The following is an 11,045-nucleotide window of genomic DNA, read 5'->3' on the forward strand; positions in this document are numbered from 1 at the left end:
CTTTTAACTTGCTGTGAAACAAATAAATGGTTTGAGTTCCTTTGAAATACAGACTGCTGAAGGAATGTCATCCATCACGGATCAATACATCATCGTAAAGTCTCCCCAAAAATAAAATAAGACGTCAAACAATAAAACTATTTAATCTCCAGAACTGAACATATGCGTGTGAAATAACACATGCGAGAGGTACAAAACATATTAATAATTATTAATGGGCCGTATTAAACGACCTGTTGTGACCTCAGGGATAACAACAAAGGCAGGAAACTTTACAACGCTAAGTGGGAACAAAAGGAACAGTTTATCTCCATGTCAAATTTTAAAGTAGAAACAGCAGCACGACTTCTTCTGTTCATCCTCAACGTCCTGGTGTCTTATTGTAGTATTTGTATATATTATATATATATTATATTACTTTATGAACACCTCTTCTATGAGTTCATCTACTGTTGACCGGCTCTCTCTCCTCCCTGAAGACCCCCTGAAGTCCCTGTGAAGACCTGTCCCCCCTAAAAAGGACAATAAAAGGGGTCCATGGTCTCTGTTGAAGTAAGATAAACTGCCCCCTGTGACTGGATGTTAAAACTGAAGCATCAGTGTCACATTTATATGTACTGCTTCTGATTTTAACTACTTCAGATGCAGTGTGCCAGTTTGGTCCAGTGGTGTCCAATTTAGGACAATTAGTGGAAGAGAAGACGAAGAAACTAATACAACTATTAGTTTTCCTCTCATCTTTGATGTTTTTTTTGTGGTAAATGTATCAGTTTACCTATCTGTTTAAATCATTTCATCCTTTCACATATATCATATTGCATCACATGTTGGGTGCAGGCTGGTGAAGCAACAATAAGACCACTGGGATCCCTATATAAACAAACTCTTAAAACATTGGACAAAAAGCCATTGGATTTCCATCACTGTAGGATACTGGAGAAATACAATCTGCTGAGCTTTGTGAACTTTAGAATATTTACAAATGTGTGCATGGTTTATAAAATTCTAAATGGCTTGGTCCTCCTCCACTGTGTGACCTTGTGTGCAGTCGCTCGGTGACTTCAATCAGATCCACTAGAATAGCCTCCATACGAGACTGCACCATTCCATTCCATTTCAGCACTGCATTTGGGCAATCATCCTTTTCTGTGAAAGCCACAAATCAGTGGAACACCCTGCCTGACGTGGTGAAGAGCTGCAGCTCTATCAGCACTTTTAAAAACAATTTTAAAAATCTGTTGAAAGCTGGTCAGCGCTGTACTCATTGAGCAAAATTAATATGGTTTGTATCACTTACTTTTAATGTTTTTTTACTTACTATTAATGGTTTGTATTACTTACTTTTTATGGTTTGTATTACTTACTTTTAACGTTTTTTATTACTAATATATAATGTGCTGTACTGTAGCTTTGTATTGTGCGCCCTTCTCCCCACATATAATGTTGTATTGTGTCGCCTCCCATCAGAGGTTTTCCAGGCACCTCCAACTGGTAGGAGACCCCGGGGAAGACCAAGGACACGCTGGAGGGATTATATCTCCCGGCTGGCCTTGGAATGCCTTAGAATGAGCTGGAAAGTGTTGCGGGTGAGAGGGAAGCCTGGGTCGGCCTGCTGAACCTGCTGCCACCGCGACCCGACCCCGGATAAGCGACTGATAATGGATGGACGTGTCTTTTATCCTGTACTGTTTGCTCTTGTTTTATGTTTGTTATGGTCTGTCAAGGGACTACATATGTGAATTAGCTGTAGCTAAAATGTCATACAGTGCATCAAATGGTGACATTTATGTTTTAACTGTACACATTATATAATATAATAATTATAACATTCGCAAATGTTTTCGTGTGTTTTATCTTAAAGGGCCAGTGTTTGGGATTTGGCGCCATCTAGCGGTGAAGTGGCAGATTTTAACCAATTGGAACTTTTCCCCTTGTGCGTGGAAGAGAGTAGGAAAGGTATGGTTTAGTTTGTCCTTTCTGGGCTACCGTAAAAACACAAACCACATGTTCAGGTGATTATGCACTAGGAAAAAACATATTTAATAATTTTACTTTTTATAGAGATCCCCTTAAATGCTACACACCTGACCTTTTATCAGAAGAGTGACTACAGATAAATGTGAAGAAGAAGAAGTGCATAGAATGGAAACACCCAAATGAATTACTTTTCAGCACTGCTGACAAGCATTAGTGGAAACATTCACTGGGAATTTAACTATTTATATAGAGCTTAATATAGAGCTTAATTTCCAGAGTCAATGGATGAAGCCTGTAGTAGATGCTTCCAGACTCCTTGTAACCTGACTCACATGTTTTGGTCCTGTTCCAAATTAGATAATTATTGGCAGTCCTTTTTTAAATCCATTTCTGACATTTTAGGTATAACTCTTAATCCATCCCCACACATAGCTATTTTTGGTAGATCTCCTGACAGCCTTGCCACCTCAGCGACACAGGACAATATTATTGCTTTTGCCTCTTTAATTGCCCGTAGGAAGATCCTTCTCTTATGGAAATCTTCACAACCCCCGTCCATCAAAGCATGGTTACATGATATCCTGTTCCTCCTTAAATTGGAGAAAATTAAATTCACTCTTAGAGGGTGCTCTGATAGGTTTTATGCTTGCTGGGGACCTCTTCTTCAATATTTTGATGGACTTTCTTCTGATGAGGTGTTGTAGTATGCCATGACCTGCTGTTACGGACTCTTTCCTTGGTGCCCCCCCCCCCCCAAACCCACCCCCGAGCCTGTGCTTGACCTAATAACAAATGCTGAAGTCCAGTTACTCTTTTGCTAGTGCAGGTTTTCATTTGCTGAGCCAGGATGCGAGCAGCTATCGTGTATCGTTGATTTTATATAACTGTTCATTTACTAATTCTTAATTCTTTTTTATTTATTTTTCATTAGATTTTGTTTTGTTTTGTTTGTTTGTGTATCCTCAATTAAGAGGTTGTTGCTTTTGTTGGTCGGGGAGGGAGTTTGTTTTGAATCATACTGTTGACCTGAATGCTTGGCGGGGGGGGGAGAAAAAGGCTAAATGTATCACAATTGTACTTGTACTGTTTCTTTGTGTACTTGCCTTAAAATTAAAAAAAATAAAAAAATAAAATATATAGAGCTTAATTATACAATGAAGTTATATAGTCCACTTGTGGTGGAAAATAATCTTCTTAGCCTCCCTTTAGAGAAATAACTCTGATGGTGAAGCTCTCAAATGTCTTGAAGCATTTATTGGAGAGACACTGAATAATTAAGCCAAATGGATTGAGCTCTTTCCACACAGATAGTTCAGAGGTCTAGCCGTGGTCTGAGCCTTGCTGTGAGCTTCTTTGTGCTTCTGTCTCCAGGGAAGAACTTTTGACAAGATACCATTTATTATATGGGTTTGGTGCGTTGGGATAGCCTCGTCTGCATAATGTTCAGGGTTCAATGATACAAGTTATATTTCAAGAAAAACAACACACATCAACCTCTTCACAATCTGGTGATGAAGTTGGTTCATTTTTATGAATGAATGAATTCAGATTCTGAAATGCAAGAACAGAAAAAGTGTAGCTGCTTATAAAATCTGTATCATAAAAATGAAGTTTCCCTATGATTAAACATTAAGTTCAACCCAGAACACAATCTGTAACAATTGTAACGCACCAGTTACTCATAGTTCAAGCATAGTTCTGCCTGATAAAACAAACAAGTTGTCATCGCAGACGAACAAATCAGGGATCCTGCGCTGAACCCCGGCATCATGTCTAGAGGAGTAAACCCTCGTCTGGGACTTCCAGGCTCGCTAACTTGGTCCATGTGTGACGCAAGTGCTGCATGCCGACCCCACCGCTGTGAACCGGATCGCATGCTGCTCGTGAGCTTTCACAACTTAAGTGTGGAACACTTGTGTGCATGTGTTTGACATCAGATTACATGTCAGATGACAGATATAAATAATAAAATGCAGAATAGGAAATTGCAGTTCCGTGTTTGTTTGTATTTGGTCCCACCATGACAACACGTGTGTGAAGGAGGATAAAAGGTTCTCGTGTGTTGACATAATGTGTCCATTAGTGCTGACACGCTGCCAGCTTTAGGAAACATGAATCCAGATGGCACTTAATGTGCTCCACCTGCGCCCACCGCACTGCAGACGCACAGCCTGCTGGAAGGGCTTGTTTGGTGGGTGGAGCTGTGACGAGGAAGATGATGATGATGATGGACAGGTGGAGCTCTTTAAGGCTCAGGTGGATGTGAAACTCTCAGTATGCAAGATGAGCAACGGTGTGAGAAAGATATCTGGTTCTGTGGTACGAAGAAGTCGAAGCTACACTGGTAGACTGTTTATCAGAGGTGGACGGAGTCACCCATTGGTTTGTGGACTACAGTTTGTGGACAAAATATTTTTGAGAACCTCATCAAGGTCAATCCCAGGGTCCCCTAATTAGGGGACCCTGGGATTGACCTAGGTGTTCTACAGCTCATATGACCTTGATATGAATTCCAGCCCCTATTGTCCTTGATCTCTAAAGAATCAGCAACTCCTTCCTTTTAAAAAAAAATATATATATATATATATATATATATATATATATATATATATATATATATATATATATATATATATATATATTTATTGTCTACATAAACATGATCAAAAGTCAAGAGTCTGATAAAAAAAGGACTCCTCGATCGCTCCCCAGTTTTTTTAAATTGTATTTTTGGCGCCTTCCCATCATGCCCCAGAGTAATACTGCACCTCTTTACAAAGATTAAGACCTAAAGCATCCACATCTGCAATACTAATCACAATAAACACAAACAATGACATTTTTTCAAGCCTTCCCAGTCCAAAGATCATGTTTTTCGGTTCAGAAATAGAAAAATTAGCAACTTTGACCTGAATCTTGCTCACACCATGACCGTTGTGTACTTCAAATGACCGTCAGCGCGTGTCATCTGACGCGCTTTCAAGTGAGTCTGAGGGCCAATGAGATCGCAGGACCTCGAAACACGGAAGCCAAAATGGAAAAATATTCCCGTTGCATTTTCGCAGCTCGCGACGTCAATACTTTTCACAAGGGTTTACAGTACTTTAGCCATTTACATGTATTAGATCAGACCTGTGAATGATGATCTAGAAGCGTTTGAGTTTTTTAAAACTCACTTCCTCATTTTCGAAAAAATCTGTAAAAAAAAAAGCTTCAGGAGGATCAGGTTTATTTAATTTCATTCATTTCATTTTATTTGTAGTTTGTCCTTTTTGCATCTATTTGGTTTTATTGTTTCATTTATTGTGTTAGTTTGTCTTTTGTTGTACCTCTCTTTTCTCTTTATATTGTTATATTGCTTTTTCTTTGTCCATCAAAACACTCTGTAAAGTGTTATTATTATTTTGTTATTAATATTATTACATCATTTGGGCATTTTAGCATAGAGGTCAATGGGGATTGATTGTTTTTTAGAGCCTCAAGTGGCAACTTTGGGAACTGCAGTTTTGGGCACTTCCTGGTTGGCTTCATTTCTGTGGGCGTCCAGTGTATAAATGGACAGGAGCCTATAGATTTAGTTAAATTCAGTAAGAATCCATCCAATAGTGTTGGTCATCTGCAAACACAATTCAATACACATGTCGATTACGAAGCTGCTCATTTAAAAATACAGATTGAATCTCTTACAGAATCATGGACAATAATCAGGTCCACATGGAGCGATAATGAAGTGTGACTGGAGCTTCCTGCCTGACGCTGATCGCTCTTTAAAAAGTTGGCAGGTGTTGAAAAAGACATCGGTGGAGACCATGTCTGCTGTATGAAACTCTTATCTATCTTTACTGGAGCATCACAGGTATTGCAATATGTTGAGTAGGAATGAATAACGTGTAATATAAACATCTCTCTGACGATGCGTCCTCAACACGCTCCCTCGTCAATAAAATAAACTGACTTTTACGGCTGGGAATATAAATAATGTTTGCTCTCTAGATACTCTGGTGTTTATGTTGCTGGTTTTTAACGGTGTAATGAAGTTATATTATGTTAAATCCTCTCAGGACTTAAACGCTGTGTGACTGATGTGCATGGGTTCAATAAAAAGCAGTTCATGTGATTTAAGTTACTTTGTTAAGCTGCAAAGACAGAAAACTAAACTATACTTATACAGTTTAAGTTCACTGAAACCCTTGCCCCAAAAAATGCTAAAATGAATTTGTAGGTACTTTACTTGAGTATTTACTTGTCATGCTACTTTATCCTTCAATTGATGTACTATTTACTTAACTACATTTATTTTAAAACAGAAAATATGATCATATGAACAAAAACAACTACAATATATGTATAATATTAATACATTATGGTGAATTGGTATATATTAAGATATATATATATATATATATATATATATATATATATATATATATATATATATATATATATATATATATATATATAAACTACAAAAATAACATTAGCTCTATACCTTTGCCGGCTGCAACATTAAAGTGATGAACATATTAATAGTATATATTTTTTTTCGGCATCATAAGTTTGTGTTTTGAGTTCAGGACGTTTAATTATAACAGAGTATGTTTACACTGTGGTAAAAATGATTTTACTGAAATGAGTACTTCTACGCTAGAAATGTTAAGATGCCATCAGTTCTCTGATGTTGTCAATGTTTTATATTACAAAATAATAAACATTGACTGATATATTCATAAAAGTGTACGTTCAAAGTCCAGTTGAGCTTCTGGTTATAAAATACTCAAAAAGTAGTTCTACATTGTAGTATTTCTACGTCAAAAACAGCGTTTGTATTCACCAGCGGCCATGTGTCGGGTTCGGTTGAGGTCGCTCTCCGTGCTCCAGAAGCCTGCAGAGCGACTTCATCAGCGTCAGATGAGACTCAGCTGGGCCCTATTTCTCATACCTGGCTTACTGAGTTAGCGGGCTAACTTTCAGGATAAGATGACGTAGGTCAGGCCTTTCGGTTCCTCGAAGCAAGTTTAGAAAAATCACCATAGCAACACAGCCAAAAATGTAAACCTGCTCCCGCGCAGGCTTACTGGAATTCACTGGATAAGCTGGCCACTCCCACCGGACAAAAAAGGCAGCTCCCTTCCTCATTGATGAAGGAGTGATATTAGTTATATTAGTTGTATAGGGAGAGAGTTCTTCCAGATCACCAAGATCTGTTCTCACATCATCATGACTTCCTGTACGTGGCGCAATAAATTCTGCCGACAAGGAATACTGTATTCACGGGACCTTCCTCGAGCCGTACATTGCGACACACGGCGCAGCAGAGCATTAGCCGTCTCACAGACTCTATGTAGTCTTGCGCTTTTTTGCGAGCGGTACATTGTACAGTGTGTCGGCGATGCAGAGAACATCGGGAAAGCCCCTGCATGCCGTGCTGTTCGTAACGTTTATTTAGCACTTAAGAAACTTATGGATGTGTTAAAGCACTCATAATTATATGACAGTGTTATTAGTACACTATACATATCATTATTGTGGACAATGATTAAGGTGGACTCATGGTAAGAATACAGAGAATCACAAACAATGTATTTTCACTGCGTCAATTGAATTTCTGATTATAAATAATACATACATACTGATCCGCCCATACACATATTCAAACTCCTAGTTATATGGTAATCTACATAAACATGTATATACACATATATAGTACATGATACATACGCGCATACAGTACATATATCCTCATAAGTATATATTCATTTGTATACTACTGTCAGCAGGCACATTTAAATAAATATCATCTGATTGATTTGGGTGATGAAGCATTTAAGATTAGCCGATACATTTTCCCAACACTGAGACATTGAACTTTTTTGCGATGCTTATGTCTGCGGTGTTAAGCTGCGTTCACACCAACAACGTTGAAAAATCATTTCCTGTGAATGCAGCATTAGATTTTTGGCATTGACTTCCCTATATGTGTTCATGATCATCTCCTGCTTCTCAGTGGAGAGAAAAAAAGAAGGTTCCTCTGAGTTTATTTGCCATTGTACTGTTAGAACATCGTGGTGTCAGTGCTCGATTATTATCCCTTTTGAAGAGGAGCGGGCACGCTCAATTATCCAGATGACTGACGTCTGGTTAGAATTAGCGAGACCGTTTAAGCACGGATCTTCCGAAACTGAATTAGCCTGATGTCAATCATCTCGCTAATTTAAACTGGATAATAGGACATTTGCTCGACTTTGTTGAGCCAGGTACGGGAAATAGGGCCCTGATCAGAAGTCAGCATCAGAGTCTCAATCGCACAGACCTGGGATCAGCAATAAAGATGAGGTTCAGTTGGCTTGTGGGGAGAGGAGAGGACAATCTAATCAAATTATTATTATTATTATGATCAAATTATTATTATCAAATTGACTCCTCGATTGCTCCCCGAGTTTTGTAATTGTATTGTTCGGTACCTTCCCATCATCCCATAGAGTAATACTACCAATCTTTAGAACGACCTAAAGCATCTAAATCTGCAATAATAATCACGATAAACACAAGCATTGACATGCTATGAAACATATTCAGTCTAAAAACTGTGATTTTTCAGTTCAGAAATTGAAAAATGACCAACTTTGACCAGAATCGTGCTTGCACCATGACAAACTTGGTATGTAACTGACCGTCTGCTTCCGCATGTGTCATCTGACTGCTTCAGACGAGCCTGAGGACCAATAAACCAACATGTATCTTCTCACAAGGGTTACGGTACTACGGTAGCAATTTAAATGAATTAAATCGGAACTGTGGATGAGGAGATAGCACAGCTTTAGTTTTGAAAAAAACATAATTCTCATTTCCTGCAGACAGGAAGTCAGGCAGTATTGAGAGACAGACCAGTAATTGGTTTTGTGCTTTTCATTTTCTCAAAGGAATACTATGTTCAACCGTTCACAGCGTGCGGTCGACAGCACAACGTAAGATGTCTCACGGAAAGTCACTCTTAATTTAATTTCTATATCTATGAATTGGAGAATCTTACTTTTTGTAAGTGTTGGACATTGGATGAGACCAGCCTGGGTTGTTTAACTATGTAAAGTATTGGATATTTGCAAATGATAAGTTGTCAAATATACAAAACATCAACAACAATAATACACCTGCTATAAACTGTCCTCAAGCCTCAAGTTTCCTGTCTTTATGAAGCATTTGTTCATGCATTTGTTTTGTGAGGATGCAGACATGCTTTTGCACTCCTCCAGATCGACATACAGTGAGCATTAAAACTGCATTCCAGCTCGACAGTGAAGCTGCACGCCACATGGGAGTCTGACCTTCAGGAAGAAACACGTTGAACCAGTGAAGCAACAGCGTTGGTGCTTTTTATTCCCCTTAATCTGAAAAGAAATCCTACTTTCAAAGGGACTCTAATTAGGTTGTCAAACCCGACATCTGGCTTAATGCGAGTCTACGGACCTGGATCCCCTGAAAGCTCAGAGTTTAACTTTCGACAGCCTCCACTGAAAACATTTGACTTCAGAGATTCTTACGTGTTTCCATGCTGACGGGTCGTAATCAGAAATATTTTGACACCTTGGTTCAATCTTCTCCCTCTTATACTCGAGCCAAGCGGCCATCTTTCTGTTTCATGTCATGTTAGTCTACTTGTTTTGCATCTTATGACAGAAAATAACAAACAACTTGTGTTGATTGACAGCTGTGACCGAATACGAGATCTCCCTGTCAAAACAATTTCACACACTTTAGCCTATTTAAAGCATGGCAGCCGTATTAAATCTTTGAGAAGAGGAGAGACCCTTGAGACGATCATGAGCTGAGCCTGTGATGCAAAATATGGAGACGTTTTATATTCAGAAGGTGGATCGCAAAACATGGAGCTAATCTTAAAGGGGTGTCAGATTGACCTGAAATAATCACACAAACTTGCTATTAGCCGAAGGAGCTGCTAAAAAGGTCTGATTCAGCGTTTGGTTGGCTAAAAACCAAGATGATGATTGCCAAAGAAACCAAGATGGCGACGTTTAAAAATCAAGAAAACCAAGAAAACATCGACCAAAATCCAAGATGGCGATGGCTAAAAAAACAAGATGGCGACGCCCCAAAAAAAAGATGATGATGCCAAAAACCAAGATGGCAAAGGCCCAAAAAACAAGATGATGATGCCAAAATCCAAGATGGCGACGGCAAAAAAAACAAGAAAATTAAGCCAAAAACCAAGATGGTGACGGACAAAAAAACAAGATGGTGACGGACAAAAAACAAGATGGCGACAGCAAGAATCAAGATGAACACATGGGTTTGGACATAGATCATGAGGTGCAGAATCGTCTAATAAAAGGTATCTTCTAGACGCACATACATGGATGGAGATTCATCCCTTCAGGACCAGAAAGAACTGAATGAATTCCTTCCATAGCAGCGTGTGTCCTGCAGCTGTGAGAACATAAGTTGATGATGACATCATGGACACCAACGTAGTAACACATGTACAGAATGCATGGGTCCGAATAAAGCACACACCCAGATGCTGTTCAAGCATGCTTTGATTTGTTCTTGTTTGAAATTATTTTTAAACAAAACTCATAAAGTGTAATAGTTACCTCGTGGCTTCGGTTGAGGACACTCTTCTTCCTCCGGACACCCTTCTGGTTTTCCATGACGTGCTCGGCCCACGAGGTCATACATGCCAAACCTTCCACAACAGGGACCCCGAGAACGGGAACAGAGCGCAAATTAAAGAGACGTCTGACCTCAGATGAGCAGAAACAGCAGCAGCATGGCCTCATGTCTCCTCTCACAGGTTTTTGTTGGGTCAAACTCGAGGACCACATGTCCTGCTTTTACATCAATTTATTGACACATTTGTGCATTAAAGTAAATAAAAGACTTAAGCTCCAAAACAGGAAAATATTGACACGTTCACTTTCCTTTTTGAAGTGACACTGAGAGAAATGAAGGAAATGAAGCGAACATAACTGCAGCAGGTACTGTGAAATAAAAACAAGTGCTAAACTTCCTGTTAAAACACACAAATTCAAGAAAAACACAAATACTCTAAT

Source organism: Taurulus bubalis (assembly GCF_910589615.1).
Source record: "Taurulus bubalis genome assembly, chromosome: 3".
Classification (NCBI taxonomy): Eukaryota; Metazoa; Chordata; class Actinopteri; order Perciformes; family Cottidae; genus Taurulus; species Taurulus bubalis.